Raw genomic sequence first — 25,030 nt, 5'->3', positions numbered from 1 at the left:
GGTTCGAGACAGTTCTCACCTAAGGCATAATGGTCAGAGGAGAGAGCGAAGACCTTCATTGATAGGCCTATGTTAAAATATTTTAGCTTGCCTTGATTCAAACATTTGTTCTGCTCTGCTGGGCTGGCTGACTTTCAAACCTCTTGGAAAGCATACCCATGTTTCTGTGCCAGTTCTTCAGCCGTTCTGCAGGTCAGGAGGGCAAGTGTCAAATGTTCTGCTCTCTGTGTGCAGAGTTGTAATTCATAGTGTGGGCCAACGTAATAACCTGATTAATTTATTTATACCTGGCCTTCAGCCACAGAATGCAAAACCAGAATCCTGAAGCAAGTGTCAATGCATTTGCTTATGAAACACGTGGTACAAACTGGCATCTTTTTTAAAACATAAATTCAACATCAATATTGATGGAGGGGAACGTTCAATGCCTATATACGTTTGATAATTAGTGTAGTACTACAGAAGCAGTCTCAAATGGAAAGCCATCATTGCTTAAATAATTTCTCAAAAAAAAAAATAGGCAGAAGTAGAAATGTGTATTATGGATTTTAATTCCTCATTCTCCAATTGAGTTGAAATATGAAGGAAAAAAAAAGTTTTTTTTTTTTTTTTAATCAATTGCTACCTTAATTTCTTTTTCTTGGAAAGAACTTTATTTTCCTTCAAGGTCAATCCTTTGTTGGTCATAGGCTTCTTATTGCTACCTTGAATTTCAGTGGCATGTGTTCTTTAAGACAATAAAAAAATATTTTTAATGCCAAGAAAAACATATTCTTAAAATCCACATTTTCAGAATTTTGCACCCCCTTAAAATCCACATTTTCAGAATTTTGCACCCCCTCAAATTTGCATATACATGCATAGATACATACAAATGAACCCTTGTATCCTTTTTGATATACATTTATTTTTATTTCTGAATTTGCCTTGCTATGCAACAGACAAGTATTACAAAGGCATCAGCCAGAAATACTTACCCAGTAGGTCCCTAGTTTAGCTCAAAGTAATCTGAACAAGTAAGAGCCAAAAGTACAAAAGGTGATTGCTTCTGTGAGCAATGGGCTCCACAGAAAGCATAGCAAGAGGCTAATTTTTTCCTATGTCATTGACAACTCTCCAAAGTTTTGGAGCCAAAGGAACTGGGTTATTGAGGCATGCTGAGTTACCACCTCTCTGCTGAGCCACATCTCTCAGCTCATTACATTTGCAGAGTCAAGCATATTCGTCTAAATGACCACAAACATGGTAAAAGCACAGGGGAAGAAGAGGGGCTTAGTTCTGAAACTTCAGCTCACTGTTCAGTTCATGACCATGAAGGCTCAGAAACTCCTACAAAACTCATGAGCAGCATAGCTTCCTGTACAGTGACAACCAACAGATACTACTACTGAAAGACACTGCAACATTTGTACTTCCAGATCATGAAACACACACACACAATATTATAGAATGAGTAATTAAGACTTGCAGACCTGTTCACAAGCTTTAGTTTGTAAGTCTGCAAGTAGGATAAGGATCCTTCCTGTCTTACCCCAAAGCACTGTCTGTCATCAGGTACTAGGTGCAAAGAAAAAACATCACTTTGCAGCTGTCCAAAGCCTTAGAGCACCTATACCTTTGATACTGTGTGCAGATTTGTGTTTACATCTCAAAAAAGACAGAATAGTCTTTAAAAAAAGTACAGGGAGAAGTAACTGAAATGATTAAGGGATGTAGCAACTAGAGAATAGCTGGGACTTGGGAAGATAGCAGTTTGGGAGGATAGGGCTGATGTGGCATATGCCAGACATAAAATCACGGAGGTGGTATTTAAGGTTCATGTAGAACTGGTATTCTCCTTCAATATAAAAACTTCTGGAAGCCATTGCAACTGGTATGAAGCTGGTTTAAAGCACATAAAAGAAATGACATCTTTATGTGGTGGGCCATGACCTGGAAGCCATCTCCATGGGATTTTATGGAGGAGGTGGTGTCAACAGCTTCAAAAAGGGATCAGAGAAAAAAGGGTATAGACACAGGTCCAGAGTTCAGAATCAGTGAGGTCATCCTAGGGTACTCAAAGAGCTGACTGATGTCATTATGAGACCTCTCTCAATTACTTTTCAATGGTCTTGGGAATCTGGAGAGATCCCAGTCAACTGAAAGTGGCAAATGTTTTCCCAGTTTTCAAGAAGGGCGAGAAAGAAGGCCCTGGTAATTACAGGTCTGTCAGTCTCACTTCAGTGCCGGGTAAAATTATGGAGAAGATTGTTCTGTGAGTTATTGAAGAACACCTGAAAGACAATGCAGTCATTGGTCGTAGCCAACACAGGTTCATGAGGGGAAAGCCTAATGTACTTAATTTGCTTTTAAGACAAGGTCATCTACCTAGCTGACCAAGGAAAGCCAGTCAATGTAATCTGTTTGTATTTCAGCACAGCTTTTGATACTATTTCTCACAGTATCCTTCTGGATAAAGTGTCCAGCGTACAGCTAGATAAATGCATAATGCAATGGGTGAACAATTGGCTGATGGGTAAGGCTCAAAGGGTTATAGTAAATGTGGTTACATCAGGCTTGTGGCCAGTCAGTAGTGGGGTTCTGTTGGACTCCATTTTAGGACCAGTTCTCTTCAATATTTTCATAAATAAGTTGAATGCAGGACTTAAAGGTGCACTAAGTCTGCTGACAATACTAAACTGGGAGGAACTGTTGATTCTCTTAAAGGCTGAGAAATGTCTAGACAGACAAATTAGAGGGCTGGGCAATGACAGACTGCATGAAGTTTAACAAGAGCAAGTGCCAGATTCTGCACCTGTGATGTGGCAACACTGGATATACATACTGACTGGGGGGATGTGAGGCTGGAAAGCAGACCTGTGGAAAATGATCTGGGGGTTCTGGTCAAAGACAAGTTGAATATGAGTCAGTGGTGTGCCCTGGCAGCCAAAAGGACCAAGCATATACTGGAGTACATCAGTTACAGCATTGCTAACCAGTCAAGGAAAGTGAGTGTCCTACTCTGCTCTGCACTGGTGCAGACTCACTTTGAGTAGTAAGTACAGTTTTCAGTGCCAATAAGGACATAAAACTATAAGAGAGTGTCCAAAGGAGGGCTGCAAAGATGGTGAAGGGTCTGGAAGGCAAGAGATATGAGGAGTGGCTGAGGTCCCTTGGTTTGTTCAGCCCCGAGCAGAGCAGGCTGAGGGGAGGCCTCATGGCGGCCTGCAGCTCCCTCACGAGGGGAGCGGAGGGGCAGGCGCTGAGCTCTGCTCTCTGGGGACAGCAACAGGACCCGAGGGGATGGCATGGAGCTGGGACAGGGGAGGGTCAGGCTGGGGGTTAGGGAAAGGTTCTTCACTATCTTCAGATACAAACTCAGATAACTTCTGTGCGAACTATTTCATGCACTTTGACCAAGTTCAAAATTACTGTTTTGTCGAAAGGCTGTTATTTCCTTCCTTGTTTCCATTTTTGCACTGATATAATTGTTCTTGGTTAGTTCAGACTGGGTTGGTATTATTAGGTGGCTATGACTTACATCCAGAGCAAGAGACAGAAGTGATCCCACTGCTAGAGCTGGTCAGGCCAAGGACAGATACAGCAATGTGAGAACTGTCCCCAAAGAGGGCCACATCTTTGGTGTTCGCTGTGGGACAGGTGCATTTTACCGGTGCGGTTGTACGCGAATGTGTTGTGGGGAGACAGCCTGCTACCTGCATCTACCCTAATTTAAGTTGCTGGTTGGCTTGTGCCGTGTAATTGGAAGAAGAAAGTGAGCTGGGCACCAGGGCTGGGAGCTGAGGAGTGGCCATGGGCAACACTCGTATCTGCATTCCAGGTGATGAGCTGGACCAGGTCCCAAAGCTTGTTTTTCCTTGTCTTCCTGGCAGGAGGACTTTATGAACACACCTTACACTGCTCCTCCCCATAGGATTTTTTTTTTAAGGGAGAGTCTGTTTTTTCTATTTGTCTTTTGTTTTCCCTTGGTCCAGACTTGTTACTCTCACTGGTGTTTTTTGAATGGGCTTAATAAAGCTGGCTGACAACCTTCTGAGCACCAGAATTCCACTGATTTTGTGCAGCATTGGAAACATTTTGCAAGATGTCTAAAATCTGAAACTGGTGAACTCAACAAAAAATCTTCCCCCGTCATGGTCTGGCTGTGAAGGAGATGTGCCAGCACAGTGCCCTCACACCAGACACCCCTGGGCATGCTCATCCCAGGGACTAAAAAGATCCATTTGAAGCACAGGAAGAGAGCCAACAGCAGGAAGAACACTTAAAAACTGTTACAGTTTATATAAGGATGATCTGCAGCCTCCAGGGAAATGAAACAGGATTTTTACCCACTTGATCTCCTGTAATCATATAATATCTGTAATACAGTCTAGAAATGAAAGACAAATGACAGCTCCCATGTCATGCTGCTCATCTTGTAGTGAAGACAACACTGAGCAACATCTGAAATTTGATGGACAGATTTCCCAGAAATAAGAGAAGAGGATAGGAAACCAAACTAATAGATTTTTTTTTTCCTGGTTAGAGTAGACTAAGGCATGGCTGTGAGTATTTTGTCAACTGCGTTCAGCTTTCTAGGGGTGAATATGATTATTCCAAGATTTGAGGCTTGCAAGATTTGAGGCTTGCAGCAGCAGGTTGAAATCAAGCAGTTTATTGATGAGGCGAGGCAGAATGGGGTAAAAAAAAATATGTTAACAGCTGGTGGCAGTCTCTTCTTCATATTCGCAAGGGACTGGGGAAAAAAACAAACAAACAAACAAACAAACTAAAACAAAAACCAACCCCCTCCCCCCCCCCCAAAAAAAACAACAAACAAAGCCAACTCCTATTAATCTCTTCACTGTATTTGTCAAAGATTATTTGTGAGTCTCCACTGGACCTGAAGTATTTGAAGTGTGTTTATAAAGTATCAAAATGAAATATACTATTGTGTTTAATTTTGCAAATCACTTGGTGTTATTTCTGATGCTTGACAATGATGCATGGGACTAGGTTTCAGCAAGAACTCCAATGGTAAACTGCAGATACAAGGTGTCATTGCAGTTTTTTTTTTTTAATCAATTTAAGCTCATGATCTTAGACTTTTTTTTTTTATATTTATATATATTTGAAATATCCAGGTTAAGCTAGATTTAGAGGGATACACACTAATTTGAAATGCATTCGTATAGTAAGTGAGTGGATACTCATGGTGAATTTGACATGTTTACCTAAGGCTGGACAGTAGTGACTAATACTTAGTAGTGTGCACATCCCACAGAAAAGACAACACATTTCACCAGTGCTTGTACAAACATAAATTTGCTGACCCTTTCTTTTCTTTTTTTTTTTTTTTGGTCTCTTTCTCCCCCTCCTCTGTCCTAAGGTGCCAAAATCGTGTTTGAAATGATGAGGGTGGATAAGTGTGGAGGCGAGTGCTGCAGATTAAGGTGCTTTGGGTTTTCTTGGCAATGTCTCAGTTAGGAGAGGTGGTGGTGGCACTGGTACCGGTGGGCTCTGAAGATTGTGACTGCCTGTCTTCAACATAGGTTGTGTGGGATGTAGGAGAGGTGCACATGAATGCCAGACTTCTGTGCCTGAAGATGGAGAATCTGCAGTGGCTTAAAGCCAAAATAAAGACCTGGATCTGAAGGTGTCCCACAGCACTTGATACTCACTTCTCAGCACAATGGGGAAGGAGCCATTCTACCAAAGCAACCTCCCTGTCAGCCAGTACAGTGATTTATTCTTTCCTCCTGGTGATTCTGGCACACCGTTCAGCAGCGTGTGCTGCAAGCTGCTCACTGCATGCTCTGTCCTACCTCTTTTCTTTTCATCCTGTCGATTTGATACAATAGTTCACGCACATGAAAAAAGCCCTGAGCTAAGAGGGTTAATGATGAAGACTGTGACTGATGAAATAACTGGGAATACCATCCACACTGCAAACCTGGAAAACACACACATCCTGACTCCTTGGGGTCACTGATGTTGTTCTTGACAGCAGTCAGTGTCCTACTGACATCATGATTAATTGCCACAAAACTTTGCCCTATATTGCAATGGTTTTGCCACCAGTGATTTGCATGTCAGTCATAATCTGTCAATCAAACACACCAGACAATATCAAATGCACAGCTTTGCCAGTCTGGTGAGACAGTCTCTGACGGTATGGTCACAACTGCCAGAGCCATCGCTTCCAGGTGGAAAAGGGGACACCTTACTCATCTTTTGGTGCAATCACAGCACCGACAAGTACTGAGGCCTGCAGTTTTGTACTCAAAACCAAGTTTACCTTTACTCTTCCTCACTGAGATTAGAACAGAGGTCTTGCCTAACTGGTGAAATCTGACTATCTTTTTTTGTTCCTGAAAATAAGTAGAGGTATTTTTTTCTAAACCCTAACTTATTTTGGTCTGGAGTTGTTCTATTTCTTGGCTCTGAGCCTGACACAGTTTTTCAAAATTTTTTATTTTTCTTGACATAAGACTTCCTGCACCAAGGGTGAGAGAAAGACAAGGAATAAGTCAGTGGGGTGGGAGGTGTGCTGTGGGAAGGAACATAGCATAGGCTGAGGGGCATCTCTGTTCAATTCTCTACAGGGTGCATGGCAGCTTCATCCCTCCTCTGTCTTGCTCACCAATTCCAGCTGAAAAAAGATCCCAGGACAGGCTGGGATTACTTGTCCTAGGAGAAGGTATAGCACTGCTCCACAGATGAAAGTGGTGCAAACCTAAGTACCAAAAAACATGGTTAGGGGAGCCAGTTATGTGCCTCTTTTGTTCAGTGTAGTTCAGACAACATACGTCCATGCATTGAGGGAGAACCGTTGTGGACTCTATGTGTGTTTTCCACATTCTCCTGTATAAAGTTTATGTGCAAACACTTTGCTTTCTGAAGGAGTCCTGGGAGGTTACTCTGGTTTGGATTTACAAGTCAACAGTGTCTTCCAGGTGGTGTTTTCAGAGGGAGGATTTTGGAAGTGAGGTGTTTTGGACTCTTTTTCGAGGCATTTACCTCTCCAATCTGTGCAGTTTATTTCTGTCATGGCTCCATCTCTTCCCCATCCATCTTCTGCAGCCCAGACTCAGAGCTGCTTACAATAAATAGATTGGTAAGCGAGGTTCAGTAAGTTGGTTCAGTTGCCAATAAACTCTTGGTAGTTCCAGACAATACAGCAGATGGTAATTTGGTTCAGTTGCCAATAAACTCTTGGTAGTTCCAGATAATACAGCAGGTGGTAATAGTTATAGGTTATGGTTTGGAAGTTGAGGTTGGAATGTCAGAAAAAGGACTCCACCAGAAGCATAGGGTGGCCCTGGAACAAATACCTCAGACAGGCTGTCCGATCTCCATCCCTGGATTTTTTCAAGATTTGTCTAGCCAAAGACATGACAGACCCGATGGCAGTGGCCCTGTTTCAAGTAGGAAGTTGAACTAGGTCATCTTCAAACGATATTTCTATGGTTTTGCTATCGTCTCTGTTCTTGAGTTGCAAGAATGGTCCTTCAGATGGGTTTGGCCTGAGACGAGTATTGGTCTCCTGAATCAGCCCTAGGAATTTCACTTAGGAATTTCTGTCCTGAGCCATTCTCAATAAGTAGTTTGGGTAGGGCTACATTGCTGACAAGGGAAAGAGAATTTTATAGAATGGTAACAGGGCATTCTGCACCAGGAGAATGTATTGGAAACATATAACTGATTTAATTTCCTAGTATAGATGTGTTCCATCAAGGAAAATAAAGTGGGAACCAGTGCAGATGCATTTCCTGCTTGGCCGTTTCTGTGGTAAAGGCACTCACAATGTGGCCATTTTGTTAGCTCTGACAGAAGGCTAACAAAATGTGCACTTATTTACCTCACCATAGCATTTGGATTGTTAGTTTATTACTTTAAAAGTTCTTTAAAGGCTGAAAATGACAATCATTTATCACTGCTGTCAAGAACATAAACTAGTAGAGATCTTGCAGATATGTTTCTGAGTATTGTGTAACAAAATAAAATTTGTCATTGTCTTTCACTGTAGGGATGTAGTGTGATGTTAAATTCAATTAGGATATACAATAAGAGGGAGTGCTGTCACATAACTTGATTTCTAAGCCCTTCTGAAGTTTATTGCCTTGAATTCTTGGAGAGAGCTTTCCAGTCAAATAAGCATCAGACTCTGGTAGTCTTTGTTAATAGGTTCCAGGCTGCATGTTTCTATAAGCAAGGAGGTAATTCAGTAATTCACTTGCAATTTTAGATATTGTCATTTTAATTCTAGGTAGTATTACAAGAATTTTCTTTCTGGATCAGCCCAGGAGGAATTTAGTCCAAAGTTTTGCCACAGGCTGGGCTAAGCATTAGGGTGCACCTGATATTCTGGAAACCACTGGAGACAACTGGTACCAGATGGTGAAGAAAAAAACTGTTAATAGCCCTGCAGCATGGAGTGAGAGAGACTGGGGGAGTTCACGATAACCATATTTAGATTTTTGTTGACCTTTGCCAGTGGGTTTGCATTGCATCCAAAAAGACTCGTCTATTTTTATTGATTTTCACCATTAGCAAATGCTGAAAGCAGGTGAAATTTGTCTCTAGAGTGCTGTGCTTGGGCTAAGAGGAAGGAGAACTCAATGCCTTTGGGGAGAGTTGGCATGCATCGTGGGGACAGGAGGCAGAGCAAGCATGGCCCTGGGTGGAAGGTTATGTAAACACCGTGAAAACAGGCTGTTGTGTTTAAAGCTCATGGATAAAGTCTGCAGGCAGTCCTGCCTCCCATGATTCACAAATTGCCTTTTAGGGCTCAAATCGGAAATAGTGGGTGTTTTTGTAAACACAGGGTTAGCCAGCTTTTCCTCATAACATGCTTCTGAAGAGGTTTTATAGGCTTTCCATCCTATAAAAGGTGAGGTGCGAGCAGTGAGGTTACAGTTTCTCCAAACGTGCATAGGGCATTGGTGAGAGGGTTGGAGTTTCAACATGTCCCTTCTGCTTCCAGCCCTGAGCTTAGCCTGCTGCTGCACCCTCTGTTTCCTGTATTCTTTGCCCCACCACTTCCACCTGGAAGTGATGAAAACTCTCTCCAAATTCAGTCCCATAGATCTTTCATATTAGCTACATTTATCATGCTATATATTCATTCGATTAATGACAGATTTACTTTTGATTGTAATACAGCATTCAGCTCAGCAGGGCATTTTTTTTTGAGGTGTTTTAGTCTTTTTTAAAATAAAAATGATTTTTTGTAGTGGCACTTTGCTAAAGAAACATTTTCAAGTAACATATAATTATACTCTACAGTTGTCAAACAGAACAGTGGCTAAGTGGCTGTTCAATAACATGCAGCAGCAATGCTATATCAGGTACTTATGCTGCTTACCTTTTAGCTACAGTGTAATTATTGGTATTTTAGGCAAAGTACTGCATTTATTCCCACGTGAAAGTGCTGCTGTAAAGTGGGGAAGCATTCTTATACCATAATGCTTCTCAAAGTTCATATGCATGTGAGTAAAAATGAACATGTCAATCACCCTGGAAAGAAAATGGAAAATTACTCATCCTTTCTAAAATCAGTAGTTTTAAAAAAGGTACAAGTATGAAGAGGCAGCTGACCTTTGTGTGCTCTGAAAAGTTCTGAAAACATATTTTCTTTCCCCACTTAACAGAATAATAGGAGGGCTACAAAAGAAGATGATGCTTGAAAGTAGCATGGAACAGAATTTAATAAAGGCCATTCTACATTACTTGATTTGATAAGTGGATGATAGTATTCAGTTCAGCATGTTTTTCAGAGTACCCTAAATTAAACATCCAAATTTTTTAAAGGACTGTGTCTAATCCTGGAGAAAATGCATTGTAAAAGCTAATTAATCTCTTAAATTCTTGAGGCATGTGTTCTATAGAGTTTTGAAACCTGGATGCACTGAGAAGGCTTAGCAAAGAAAGCTGTACATGACAGGGTGCATCTTCAGTATGTGTTTCTTTGAGTATTAGCTTCCTTCCTGGTTCATCAGAATGAGGTTGTGGGGATTTGGGAGGGCAACACTATCCTCAGACACTACACCCACTTCACTTGCAGTGACCTTTCCCTCTTAGCACAAGCAGTCTGCTAACCTGTAACAGGCAAGACTAAAAAGATATCTGATATCTTTCTTGCCTTGTTGCAGAGATGCAAATACACAGATTAATATGATAGCAATCCAAAATGCTCAGTAGAAGTGTAGGGAAAATATTGTGAACACTTCTTAGAAATTCAAATGGTTGCTCATACAAAGTGTTTCTTTGCTAAGCATCTCAGTGAGAGGGTATTTGCAAAATGATGTCTTTTCTATGTCTGAACACTTGTATTAATATCAAAAAACATGGAACTGCAGAGGGACAATAATACTGGCTGGTTTTAATTGGCTGATATTTGTCCACTGTTGTTATCCTTGAATCTCTGAAAAGATCTGCCTTGAGAGAAGAAACTGTATTGTGTAGCCAGTCGTATGCCACGCCGAGATTAACAATTTATGAAACAGAAATTTCTTTATGTGGTAAGTTTCCCCTCTTATTCTCAAGAATAACTGACACTTTCGTACAAGGAAGTGGATTGTTTGCAAAGAGGATAATGGCTAAATGTGCTAGATTTAGTCACAGTGAATCATTCAAAACAACCTTACTCGTATTTATTTATTTATTTATTTATTTATTTGAGAGATGATAAAAAAAATTGTCCTCTTAAATATAGAGCATGAGATACCAGCTGGAAACATAGCTGAGTTCTGTTCTGATGAAGAAGGGGAAGCGAGAGAACGGCATGGTAGTGCTTAGCTACCTACCGGTGTGAAACCACCACATTAACTTTTTGTTGTGCATTTACCAAGAAGGTATATTGGGTTTTCTTCTGCTTACCAGTGGGAATGTAGTCATTTGTGGAGTCAGGTAAAGGCTGAACTGTGGTTTTGAAACTTGTATCCCCAGATGGTGGATTTAAAATGTTTAAGTATTAGAAGACCTGGAGGGAAGTGATAGAGGTGTTGTAGGGGCAGAAAAGATGCCAGGTGTTTCTCAGAAGAACTAGAGACTGTAGTTCCCTTGGCCAAAACCTCATTCCTTGTTGGTTGTGCAACATCAGACGACAGCTGCCTGCATGGCTATCCTGCGTCCTGAAATGAATAATATTGTCTATGAGCCTGTGAATTGCTAAAAAAATAGGTACTTACAGATTTAGTACAATGTGGTGAATATTCCAGACCAGAATATGAGTTAAGACTTATTGGATACTTGCAAACAAACCTTCTTCAGTGTTAATTCTAACTCCAAACATTAGGTAAAATCAGAAGCTGACTAAACTAGAAACATAGAGCTTTCATTTATTGAGTCAGATAAGACCTGGTGACAGAGTATCTATGTATGGGGTAAGCAAACACTTTCTCCCAGGCTTCATTTTGCATCATTAGATTTGATAGCACAAAGAGCCTCACATCCACAGCCTGGACAAGATACAAGTAAGAGATTAGAGAATCAGAGAGAAATAGAAAAATTTTGGCTGATTTTTCCTCCTCTTACACCTTACAAGGTAGTTGCTGAAAGAGGTCCTGCAGCCTTAAAATCCACATTAAATATATGTGAGTATCCCACCAGTTTTTCACAGCTATGCCATAATGCACCATAATGCACAGCAGAATTCCCTAGTAGGAATCACCCATAAAAACAGCCATATAGCCTGGGGCTTCCTGGGAGCTGTTTCTGCAGGACAGCAGAATCAAGCTTAAACCTTTGACATCAATGACCTCTTCCTTCCTCTGCCCCTGCTGCTCTGATCATTTAATTACTTTGCTCCTCAGTTTGGAAGAAGTGAGCATTTGGCACCAGAATGGCTAAGTGGTCCCAAAGTGCCATCAGTTGGCTCTGAGGCTTACATGCAATGCACAGAAGACCAAATGGTTTGGAGGCAGAGCCTGGGGAAAGAGGTCTTTTGCTGCATAGCCCCGATCTGAGTCTGGCTCAGTTCTGCAGAGACAGAATCTGACACAAGAAGGTGCAGGCTGTTGTCTCTGGCAGAGTTTCCCCTGAAGTACTAAGATCAATCAAAGGTAACTCAATGGGGTTCTACACTTTATTTCCCAGTGGTATTCTACTCAATCATGTGCTTAATTTTTGATAGGTTTTGGAAGCATGGTAATAGAGTGATATATCTGTGCAATGACATCTTTCACTTTAAGTACTTTCAATCCAGCCCCTCTAGGCAAATTCAGTAGCATCAGTCCAAAGTGAGACATAAAGTAAAATCAGGCACCTCAGAAACAGAAAGGTAAATCATTAAGTGCTAAGTGAGGCATAATTCTGAGTTTGGATTGATAAGTTCCCATACTTGGCACATCAATTATTTCAATTGGTGATTCAAATATGGAGAAGGCCATGACCTGAGGCTGTTAAAAAAATCAATGGTGGAGCAGTTTAGCAAGCATAATATTTAGTTCTTGAGCTTTCATATAATGAATGATTAATTGAAAAAAAATACGTAGCCCAAAATCTTAGTTTTAAACTATTTTATTTAACAATTGTTCTGTATTTTTGTCTTTTCTTAAGGTATCATTTATTGGCCTCATCTGATTTATTTATTTATTTTTTTTTTTAACTGAGATTTGAAAAAGACCTCCTTATATTGGTTCTGATAAGAAAAGACATGAAACTTCCCCTGTCAAAAACAACATGAAATTGTTAGATACTTCAGTAACCAGGGCTTTGGGGTAACTGTCAATGTGGTGACAACAGTGTAAAGTGCCTGTTGTTAATTTGTATCCATGGCTGTAGGGATGTCCCCTGGAGGGACATATGTGGCTATATTGTAGAGTTATCAAAACAAGAAGAGCATGCATTATTTATCTAATAGAGTGTAAGGAGTTACATTAAGGATGGATAGTGCTTGAAATGTGTCCTTAATGCCTAATATTAAACTAAATTGTACTTGCATCTGCCCCATTTGAGGTGCCAAATTTGGACCACAGTTTGACAGCAGAAGAACATTCCTATTGACCTAATAAACCTTTTCTCTTTCCTTCAGACTACAGACTCAAAGCCGCTTGCTGCAGTGATTAAACAAGCATACCAGCTTAGCACATGCATTGTGGGAAGATGAGATATCTCCAGTGCAACTTCTTCCACGTACTAAATCTTGATCAAAGTCTTGGGCCTTATCTTTAAGATGCCCCTTATAAATTTGGGATTAAGCTGGTCTGAAATGATGTCTGAACATAAAGGATGTGCCATGGTTGGGAACACTGCACATCATTGTCTGTGGAGCTTCTTTGCTAGCTTTTCCCATGTCCTCGCCTAAGGTCCATTATGTGCCCTACATGTGCATCTGGTTATTGCATTATGCACTCAATTGTGATTTCTGCCTGGAGTGAGGGTGAACAAACAATGATCAGCATGCTGCTTAATGCAGTAGCAGAAGGGACTTTAACATTCTGGGAATGAGAAAGCTGCAAGGATTTCTGCAGAAGGGAACAAGTGGCTGATCACCACCCTCAAATCCCTCTGAGCTTTGTGCATCCAGTTGCCTAGGTTATCATAATGGGGCTGGTCCATTAAGAAAGGCTTTCAGAAATGTCAGTCAGCTTTGTTTAACAAACAGAGCTTACTGGCAAGTCTCAAGGCATAATAGAATGGGAGGAGACTGAATATGACCTATGTGAAAGGATTTTGGTCTGAAAATTGGGATAAATAACAGCAATACAGAGAGTATTTGTGTAAATAAGAACTTACTGTGCTCCAGACCATACAACCAACTTACTTGGCACTGTCCACACAGAATGGACAGGCTGGCAGTGACAGCCCCAGCTGGTGTTTGGAGTTCAGATGCCCCAAAGCCTGAGCGGGGAAGCAGCAGCCAAGAGATGTGAGCTATTTGAAAGCACTAGCTAGCACTTGAGCTTGGCTGGCAGAGCTCGTTTCAGCTAGAGATGGACACAGCTCGTGGTTTTGCTCTGCAGATTTTATGTACTACCAATGTCATTTTGTATCCTGGGATTTTGGATGCAGGCCCATAGACAAATATAGCACTTGTTTTTTTTTTTTTTTTTTTTTTCTGCAACTCTTCAGGCAATAGCTGTTTTCATGTTTGAGACTTCTCTTTCACTAAAGTGTGGGTAAGACCTACCAGCTGTTCCTTTTAGTGACCTGTTCATGTCACTTGGCACTCCATGTTGCAAGCTCTCTGGTGGATGGATGTTGCCTGACAGACTTTGTCCAGCTGACTGAAGATGTGATAAAAGATGTTTACCCCACACAGGGGTAAATACAGAAGCCTGAAGGAAAGCACAAAGAAAATGAACACTTATTTTTTTTTCTCCTTCTTTCTGCTTGGATGCAATAAGGAATAAAAAGGGTAGGTAAAAACATGTATCACAGAAATTAGGAATAGCTTGTGTCATTACAGACCTACTCTGGTCCAGTGCAAGCGTCCTCCCCTTCACTCATTGCTCAGACGGAGAAATAAAATGCCAATTTTATTATGGTAGGCCAAAACTCATAACCTGATGGCTAGATCTGCATTGAAACTGCACAGAGGTCCCCATGCCAACTCAAGTGCTTATACACACCTCATACATCATACTCTGGACTAGGGGGAGCAGTGGGTGGAAGCCAGATTTCCCACAGCCTGAGTGGTTCTGCTATAGGGCTATTGCTGCAGATAGGGGTGCAAATGCCCACCGCTGTTGTGTTCCGAGCAGTGCCTGTGTATGCTGCTGCTGCTGTCTGCAGCATGATGCGGAGTTAGCCTGCAGAGCTTTCCCTGGGGGGTCCTCCATGCTCCAAGCAGGTGGACTGTGGCAGGGCACACATCCCTGTGGCAACCTGCTTGTGGGAAGGGCGAACCAACTCCCCGCAGCTCTGCATTCCTGAAACCCATCTGGCTCGGGTCTGATGCTCTCTCTGCAGTCTCTGTACTGCCTAGCAGTCCGAATATATGTGATCCTGTTTGATTCGCTGTGATTACTTTGGAGCAATTAGTCATTAATCCATTAGAGAACTGACTGGTTGCCCAACCTAGCTTATATTTACACATAGCTGCATATCTTTGGGGCTGGATTTTCTTATTATAATCACATACAAAAACACACCAAAGTATTTTTCCCTCTTATTCACGCTAGCAATACAGTACTGTTATTTTCTCTTTTATTTTCCAACCATCCATTACCCCTCTGTTGCTTGACAGTCTCTTTATTTATACACAATAAATAAAGATAGCAGGTCCAACTGAAGCACAGGCATGGAGGCAGTGGTCTCTGGCTATAAGTGATGGCAAAATGGTGATAGCAAAGACAAGCCAACATCCTGCTGCCGACTTTGCCAGGGCTGGTGTGTTGGAGAGCCAGGTTTGCACTTGAAGGAGACATGGAGAGTAAAGCAGACATAGGCTCCTGCTAGGAAAAAGGGGTCTGTATCCCAGGATGAGATTTTCACCCAATGAACAGGAGAAGGATCTCTCCCCTCCCCCAGTCTTACACCCCAGACCCACTTAGCCCCCATCCTCTGCTGCTCTGTTATTCTGTCCCAACTAGTTTTGTCCTTGCTGCTGAGAAACCATGAAATGACTTTGAAAAACAACAAGATCATCTAATTATATGCCTTGTTATGGTTTTTGATCTTCAATAAAACTACCTCCACATTAAGAGCTCAGTCCTGGTCATACTGAGGCTGTGGGAAGAGATTCCCTTGCTCTTAGGATGTGGTCTGCATCTGAGATGTCTGAGACCGTATCTATTAAAGAATAGGAGAAAGAAAATATAACTCACCACCACACTGTATTAGCAAGCTATTAAAGGTCGTATTTTCTTTGACTTTCATTGGTATAGCATTAATGTGATGCAAGTATGACCTAACAGAGAGAAGCTCAAATTCTATAGATTCTCAAAGTCATTGTGGATGCTGGCTTTGCTGGTGAAGAGTTACTCTATGGCTTCATAGTCATTTTTCTGGCTCCTGCAGTACAGGATGCATTTTAAATTTCTACCACAAATCCATAAAGAAATATATTTATAGTGACTGTTGTAGGTAATCATTTCAGATATTTATTAAAAAAAAAATGAAACCATGTAATTCTTTGTCTTCTAAAATGCATAAATTTCAACCCTCTGCTTTTTAAACAGTAAGCAACATCACTGGGAATTTTGGTGTTTAATATTCCAAGTTCATAGTACTCTGAAATCAGCCAACATTAAAAAAATGTCACTGCACAACCAAGCATAAATGCATATTTTTAAGGCTGCTCAGGTTTTTGATGTGATAGATTGGTTTGATTTTGAGAGTTTGTTATAATGATAAGACAATTTCCACAGAGTTTGTTCTGTCTCAATGTTCAGCTGGAACTTCAGCTCAGAACATAAGTTTACAGAGGTCTTCCTGAGTCCGGATGTTTTCAGAAAGTACCGAAGTTTTTAAAAATGGATGGAGGCATCTCCACAAATTTGTCTGAGAAAAACACGGCCAGCTAGAATCTCAGAAGAAATACGCATTGGTGTGCATGCTGGGTAGTTTAAGAGACCTGCAATGTTATATAACCTCTGGGCTATTTTAGCACCTCTGATTATTGACATGGACACATTTTCTGAATTTCAGCTGTTGCGGAAGAAACATCTGTAGAATCATGGAATATAAAGACATTGTTGAATTACAATGATAAATGCTATAGATATATTTTATAGGCTTGATAGTGGCTGTACCCTTGAGAAAATAGCTGATGTAAAGGACAAACCTTGCTGCTGAATGCAAAACTCCCTTTTGAAACAACATAGGTAACAAGTTCCAGTTGCAGTTCAGATTAATTTTACCTAGTTCAAAACTGGAGTTAAGAGACCTAAACCATGCTAAAGGCCTTCAGGTTTCTTCTCAGAACAATTCTTACTGTGGGTCTTCTGTCAACAAAATGATAGAAGTGTTCCAATGGTTTCAAACTTAATTTCGTCATAGGATCTGTAAGTTCCTAAGACAGGCTCATGACCTGGAACTTATTCTGAATATCAGGGGTAAATAACTGCACACTCTAGAATCTTTTTCTTTTTCTTTTTCTTTTTCTTTTCCTTTTCCTTTTCCTTTTCCTTTTCCTTTTCCTTTTCCTTTTCCTTTTCCTTTTCCTTTTCCTTTTCCTTTTCCTTTTCCTTTTCCTTTTCCTTTTCCTTTTCCTTTTCCTTTTCCTTTCCTTTTCCCTTTCCCTTTCCCTTTCCCTTTCCCTTTCCCTTTCCCTTTCCCTTTCCCTTTCCCTTTCCCTTTCCCTTTCCCTTTCCCTTTCCCTTTCCCTTTCCCTTTTCCTTTTCCTTTTCCTTTTCCTTTTCCTTTTTGTTGAGTAGGTTTTCATATTGTGCAAAATAAGAAGAGAGAAGCAGGGTTTCTTCATCCATAAGGCCAACAGGTAATAGAATGGCCATTTACTGCCAGTTTGACATTTACAACATACCTCACCTGCTTCAAGATATTGCTGTCCCTGTTGGTTCCTGAACTTAGCATCACTACTGATTTATCACAGTGGAATTGTAACCAATAAAATTTCTTGGGACTGCAGAGCTCACTGTATTTGGGCTTTTTCGTTTAACAGAGATACTGTTGGTAACCATTTATTTTGACCCTGGTGGGCCAAATATTACCAAATTCTGACTCTTGAGGTGGAAAAATATTTCTTTTTAAAGAAATTAAAACTCAGTCTTCTAAAGGTAACTGGGTTTTCGTTTCAAGAAAGACAACAACATAAATTGTCATTTCATTAGCAACTTCTCTTTCTTAATATCTGCTAACAGACTGAAACAAACAAACATATCACAAAACAACCAACATCCAAAAACGAAAACCAAACATGAAACATTGGCAGAAAATACTTATGAGTATTCCTGACCCTGGTTAGAACTATGGAAACTCCATCTGGGTATTGAGTTAATTAGAAAATATGAACTCATGAAAACCCCACATCTACCTGTCTTGCCACTAAGCATATTTGTGTTTGTATGCTTAATCTTGGATGACAGAAGTGCTGACCGTGGATTGCCATGAAGAAAAGTTACTTCAGAGATGCCTCAAGATACTGATGTGGCCAGGGAAGGAAGGACAAGTCTGAAAGGCCCTAAACACTTGCTAGGCTCTACCCAAATTATTACTGTACCCTCCCTGCCAGTGTATTGTATACGTGGTTTCTGAGGTAGGAAATGTTCTGGGGCAGCGGAGACTGTGTGAGAGCTTTTGCAGCTGGAAATGATCCCATAACATTTGGCATGAACAGTAGTTTCTACAGAGGTATTTCATCTCTCACCAAACCAGTAATATTCATGTAGGCAGGCAGATGAATAATAAAGACCATTTTTCCAGTCCTTTAAAATTTCCTTTCTGCCTTGGGAGCTTTCATCAAAGAATGTGAATCTCTGAGGCTACTGATGGTACTGTTTGTGACTGGGTTAACTGGGGAAACCATGGCTATTTTATTTTTCTTTAAACCCTTCTGAGGCTCAGCTGTGTAATAAGAGTGGGGTTTGATACAAGTTCTAGCTACTTATGTTTTCCAGTTTGTTGCTGTTTTGAATCCCACTGTTCTATGCCACTTCTTTGGATCTTCTTGTTAGATGTTATAATTATCTTTGAAAATGTGTCCTGAGAGAAGAGAGGATATGCTGGGCCAGGCTGAAAGATGTGCAGATCAGACCTACTCCCTCTCCATTTGTCTGCGTGGAGCCACGCTGCAGATCTGGCTGAGGTTTCATTAAAGGGAGTTAATATTCAACAGAATTTAAATTATTTTTGAATTAAATTTAAATTCTTCAGAATTTTATTTGCATAGAGAGTAGATCAAATATGCTTAATCTATCTGTGGTCTGGCATACTGATACTTCTGGCCAAGTAAGTAATGCTGGAGAATTCCTCTGCCTGTCACGTAGCAGCAGAAGAAAAGGAAGGGGAGAAAGTTTGAAGAATGGCCCTAAGCACTGTGAGAGCCTTCATACGCCCTCTACAGGCCCTCGGAAGTTTTGTTGAGATCAGCTCCAGGAGTGTGCAAACAGAGTTTGCCTGATCCACAGGACACTGTCTTTCAAAAGATACTGCAAAAACAAGCCCTGATACTTCAGGATATTTTGAATGTCAGTTATGATTTATGAAATGAGACTTCAAGCCTTATTTCCTTTTGTTACTGAATAAAAGTTTTCAAATGCTTATTAAGATAACCTGAGAATCAAGAAGGAAAACAATGAATCACTCAGAAAGAAGAAATGAATCTTCAAGAGAATCCTAAAAAAGAAGCATTTATCATTCATGCTTCTTCATTTATCTCCCCAGGCTGAGTTCCAGTCCCATCTGTGTGACTGATGCTGCCTCTGAACAACCTCCTTCCCTACCTCCTGCCTTTCCTTTCATGCTGCCAGCCTGGAGAAGATGAGGAGCTGGAGCTCCTTAGAGGTGACATGACTGAGCTTCTCTCTCTTTCCCTGTTGCCTTTCATATTGCGGCCAGTTCAAAGAGTGAACAGAAATCAATACCTTTGGCTACCAAAACTGATCAAAACTTATGGGCTGTTCTGCGTTGTCTTTCACGATTAAGTCATTTTCAGACAATGATTGTTTTGGCTGCTGTTACAATGAGAAAAAGCAATTTCTCAAGGTGAGGAGCTGGGAGGCCAAACCCTGCCTGAGATCTTCAGTTTGTTCCCATTGTCCACCCAGAAACACCTGAATGTGATGGCTGCAAGCTAAAAAATGTTAAGACCCTTGTAGGCAGCATGGTTTGCATGTTGTGGCCAGGTCAAGTGTAGGGCACTTTTTTTTTTTTTTTTTTTTGTCACCCAGGTACCCCCTGGTGAATGGTCATCTGTCTACTCCATATGTTTAATCTCTTCTCCATTTTAAAACTAGAATCTTCTGTCTTATTACAAATGCACTACAGAAAGATAAACTGCTTGCTGTGCTCATTAGTATGTTAGCCCAGAGATTGATTTTTCCAGCTCACAGCATCACTAACAAACTGAAAAGTTTGGAAGTGTTTCTGAAATGCACTAAAGGATTAGCTTCTGCTCATCTTTCCATTTGGTACAAAATGGAGCTAGCATTGCTGGTAATTAATCTAGAACTAACTTTGAAAAAGTCAAGAAGAGAAGTGGGTCTCAATAGTTTTTTCTGAATTTTGAGAACTAGATTTTCCGACTTTCCATTAGTTTAACTTACTGTGAGGAAAAGAAGAATAGCTTGAAGAATTCTAGTAAATATGAGTCCAAATGTTTTTTGAGGCCAGCATTTTTCCAAGGAAGGAGGAGCTATAGCTGCTCAGACTCTGAAAGCTGGACTTTTATGTGGCAGGCTATATGCAGGTGTAACACCTGAAGACTTAGCTGCCACCTTCAAAAATGTTGCCTTCAGTTTTTGTAATAGCAGCTCCAGCACTGAACTCCCTCTATTTGGTATAGCACTTGAGAAAGAGGTATAAAAAGTAAGTGGAACTTCTCCTCTGCACCAGAAGTGCAAAGAGTTTGGAAGACTTCATGTTTCTTCTTAGTTTTCATTAACAATTGAAGCCTGCAGAAAAGTAAAATGACACCTATAATGTGTTTTGGGTATGTAGCAAGCTGTCTGTTTATTTACTGCTGATGGGCATGGGGGTATGTGTGCTTGGGAAGGCCTCTGTCGTTGTGGTGAGTGCTCATTCAAGATGGATGGCTTCCTAGGTGTTCTGCTGGATTTGCAATATGCAATCAACAACTAAATTGCATCAAATCTGAAAGCAAAAACTGAAACACAGGTTTGGGAAGTATTGGTTTAGGAAAGAGCAGTTCAATACATAACTTTATCTCTGTAAGAACTGGAGCTTAATTGTCTTAAAATGACATGGTAGATTTTTAGGGATTGATTATCTACCAAACTGCATTGGTTATTCTTTCTTCAACAAGAACTTTGATATTGGATATCAGCAAGTAACTCTTATGCATGTGCACGCACACAGCCACAGGCAAACTTATTTTGTTTTTATAATGTAATGGAGATATTTCCCAGTCCTTGCCAAAGGCTGCTCTGAACAATTTTTTCTACCTGTGAAGTACTCTATCCTGAATATGCTCTCACTTACCAAGGTAAATGAGCCTGGCTACTGATGCCAATATGTAATTTTCCATAAAAAAAGTTTCTTTTCAGAGTTACCAGAGAGAACAACAACAGAGACAACATCCACATTTTTGCTGAAGGCCATAGATGAAATAATGAAGAGAACCCCAAATTTTCCATGACAGTTCCTGAAAAATGAAAAATTTTTCCTTTAAAAAAACCACACAAACAAATAATTGATTTTTTTGCTTAAATCAAAACAAAATTTTAATTATCTATATTCTTGATCAAAACCTCAATCTAAAAGTAACTGTATGCCAAATTTACCACTGAGACTACTGGTGACTTTGACATGCAAAGCTACAAAACCATGGCAGCCAGCAAAACTCCAATGCAGCACCATATATTTTTCCTCTTGTGATTTTACATGTTATTGTCAGTGGCACTGTGGCTTAAAATCTCCTGAAGCCAGATCCAGGCTCTGCTGGACTTATCCTATGGGCCACCTCAGAATGGCTTTAGAGAAGCCACATAAAAATGTAATGGGTGAGAAGTTCTTATGCAGACTGTATCAAACTATGTTCTGTTGTCATAAATTTAGTAATAGAACTTTTAATGATTTGCTGATATAAGAGTGGGAACTTAGGGGTTTCTTTTTTGAATGCTATATATGTGAAAAAAAGAAAAAAAAAGAACACATCAATGTAAATTCAGTTGAAAAGCCAAACCAGATGAAGTTACCACAATTATTGATAAAAAAACCCTAAACAGTAAATATATAGCCAAATATTAAATCATATTTGAAACTATATTGACAGTATTGCTTGTACAGAAATGGGGAGGTTTGGAAAATCTCCATGTCTTCAAACGGAAGAAAAATAATTATGACAGTTTTCACTGTATGCCCTGCAAAGGTGCAGCTCTATTTCCATCTTTTTTTTTTTTTTTTTTTAATTAAAATACCAAGATTTGTATAAGGGCATGAGGAAATAGCTCTAAGTTTAGACTATGTCAATATAGATTTTATACCTGTACTATGGTTGTCATATAATACAATACAGTAAAAACAATATTGTGCCCCAAACCATCTCAAATAAGATTTTCTTCTTATATAATAGTGCTATTTCTCCCCTAAAATGAAATGACAGAGAAAAACACTTGATTTCTTTGAATCAATGAAACTGTCTCATCTACTTGCCCAGCACCACCATAAGCATTTGTGTCTATGTGCGTTCATGTGACGTATTATTGGAGAAGAGCTGTCAGAAAGCAACATTTGCTGGAGCAAAGACGAGAGGTTTTAGGGATATGAAATCACAGCAGACATTCCAGTTATCCCATTAAGATGAGATGTGACCTTTAAATGGAAGAGTGATACTTTGGATGCTGACATTTGATTTCCCAGTATGCTCCCAGCATGTTGCAATTTGCTACAAAACAATGAGTAGCATTCATCTGAGGCTAAAAATTTCTTTTGGAAGTGCACAATATGCTGTGAAAACAGCAATTGCATTTTATGACTTGCCAGGCAGTCTTTCAATGTGTTAGAGAAATTATCAGAAAAGGAATGAGTGGGTTTATAAATATTGCATGAGAGAAGATGTATAAACAAAAAAAAAAATCTATGGTTCCAGACATATTACTCCTTTTATTAAAGCAGTATTTATTCATACATTAAAAAATCCCATTGAAATATTGAAGAGTTTGGTTGAAGCTGGGAAAGCTGAAACAATAGCTGTTTCAGCTGTATCTTCAACGTCCTTCCCCTCATCACTGCACAGCTCAAACACGCACTGCCGTGAGTGCTGCTCTCCCTGTTGACACGGCTCTTGGCGTTATTGGAAATCTTTACAAATACTCTGCTGGGCCTCTGCTTGGGAAAGGAGCTGTTACTTGTAGGGCACGTTGCTTCCTACAAATGATGGATGTACAGGGCTCAAAAGGTAGCAGCCGGCTGCCTGCCTCACCAGGCAGTCCTGCTGTGCCATGCAGGCATGGCAGCCCCAGTGTGACACCTCCACAAGCTTTTTCTTTGCCACCCTGAGGCACTGGTCCTAGGATGAGGTACTCACCACCCTGCTGGACCTCCTGCCTGGTCAGCTCACAAGGCAGAGTAGGATCACGGAGTCATAGAGTCATCTAAGTTGGAAAAGACCTTCAGGATCATCAAGTCCCGCCATCAACCTGAGCTACTGAGTCCCATCATGAAACTGTGTCCCTTATGTCACATCTCTTAAAAACCTCCAGGGATGGGGACACTACCACTTCCCTGGGCAGCCCATTCCAATGCTTGACCAGCCTCTCCATGAAGAAATTCTTCCCGATATGCAAACTAAACCTCCCCTGGCGCAACCTGAGACCATTTCCTTGCATCCTATCACTGGTCACCCAAGAAAAGTGACCAATACCCTCCCTGCAGCAACTGAATAAGGTGAAAAATGATTTTCTCAGTGCTTGTCCTGCACTGAGATTGAAGTTGGACTGAAGTGTTTATTGGCAGCAGCAATGGCTGAAGAAAAGTGGTTTCAAACATAATCAAAGTAAGAATGGTAAGGTCTATTTTGCTTTGATCTAAAACATTAATTTTGCCTAAAATAAACAATTGCTTCACATTGCAGGCTGATTAAACTTTTTTTTTTTTTTTTTTAATTAAAATTGTGAAATAGTTGAGGTTGGCAGGGCCCTCTGGAGGCCATCTGCTTCAACCCCAACTCAAGCAGGGACACCCAGAGCAGGCTGCCCAGGACCATGTCCAGGTGGCTTTTGAAGGTCTCTAAGGAGGGAGACTCCACAGCCTCTCTGGGCAACTCTGTTCAGTCACCAACACAGTAAAGAAGTTTCCTGCAGCTGAAATCATAGAATCCCAGAACAGCTGAGGTTTGCAGCCATGCTCAAGCAGGGCCACCTGGAGCAGGTTGCCCAGGACCATGTCACGATAGTTTCTGAACATCTCTGAGAAGAGAGACTCCACAGCCTCTCAGGGTAACCTGTGCCAGCACTCTGACGCCCTCACAGTAAACAAGTGTTTCCTGATATTCAGAGGGAATCTCCTATTTATGCCCATTGCCTCTTGTCCTGGCACTGAGCACCACTGAAAAAAGCCTGGCTGTGTTCTCTGTGCCTCCTCTCTTCATGGAATTGAATTTTATTCGATTTTTTTTTTTTTGGCTTGTTTCATAAACATTGGGAAAGTCAGGAGGCTGGCAGAAGTCAAAAGAGAAATGTAATTTTTCATCACTAGTATTTTACATTTTTGTCTTTCAGGGTACAACACTGTTTCTGTTGTTTTTCATTACTGGTTTATATATATGTGTATATATATATATATATATATTTTTTTTTCCTTCCTCCCTCCCTCCCTCCCCTCCCGCCCTCAGCTTTATCCACTGGGACTTTGAAAATATGAGGTCTATCAGTACTGAGTAAACTAACATGTCACACCTTCTCAGGTCATTAGTACTTCCAGGTTTTTGACAGCCAGGATTATTCTTTAATTATTTTCCATCTCTACATGATTGTTAAACACTGTTATTCAATACAAAATGTTTCTCAAAATGTTTCTTGACTGTTTTGTTACTGATAATAGATTATTTTCCCAAACAAGCAAAACAGAAGTGAGCTTCGATATCTCTGAAATTATTATGAAGGTAATTATATTAGTTCCACTAGTGCCAAATAACATTTATAGTTTTTTTTTTTGTTTGCTTGCTTTTTTTTTCTGTGTCCAATCCAGTTATTCATTTTCTTTAATAATTTACAATTTGACTGTCAGTATGGCACCACATTGCTTTATACCTAGCAATAATGGCACTGCAGACAGGAAACCAGCCAGGGAATCAACAATAGCACCTAAAATCCAAAGTAGGGACTAAACAGAGAGTCTTGGATGAAAAGAATCAAGCCCTGCCAGGCGAGACTGCCAGGAAGATGAGGCTGAAAGCTGTAGGCAGGGCTTCCCTTCACTACATCCTGTTGCTGGCTCCAAAAGCAATGTGTGCAGTGGATGTAAA

The 25,030-nt window shown here is 40.5% G+C and overlaps 1 long non-coding RNA gene across 1 annotated transcript in view; it reads left to right on the top strand.

Moving 5' to 3' along the window:
* The window catches only part of LOC310896678, a 53,632-nt gene extending 33,274 nt beyond the window's left edge, over nt 1-20,358 (top strand). The window contains exon 4 of the long non-coding RNA XR_014581739.1: nt 19,270-20,358. This is a non-coding gene — a long non-coding RNA (uncharacterized lncRNA). The remainder of the gene's footprint in view (nt 1-19,269) is intronic.
* The last annotated feature ends 4,672 nt before the right edge of the window (nt 20,359-25,030 follow it).

Source organism: Anser anser (assembly GCF_964211835.1).
Source record: "Anser anser genome assembly, chromosome: 3".
NCBI lineage: Eukaryota > Metazoa > Chordata > Aves > Anseriformes > Anatidae > Anser > Anser anser.
Note: the sequence above shows the minus strand (reverse complement) of the source record. Positions and strands in the feature narration are given on the sequence as shown.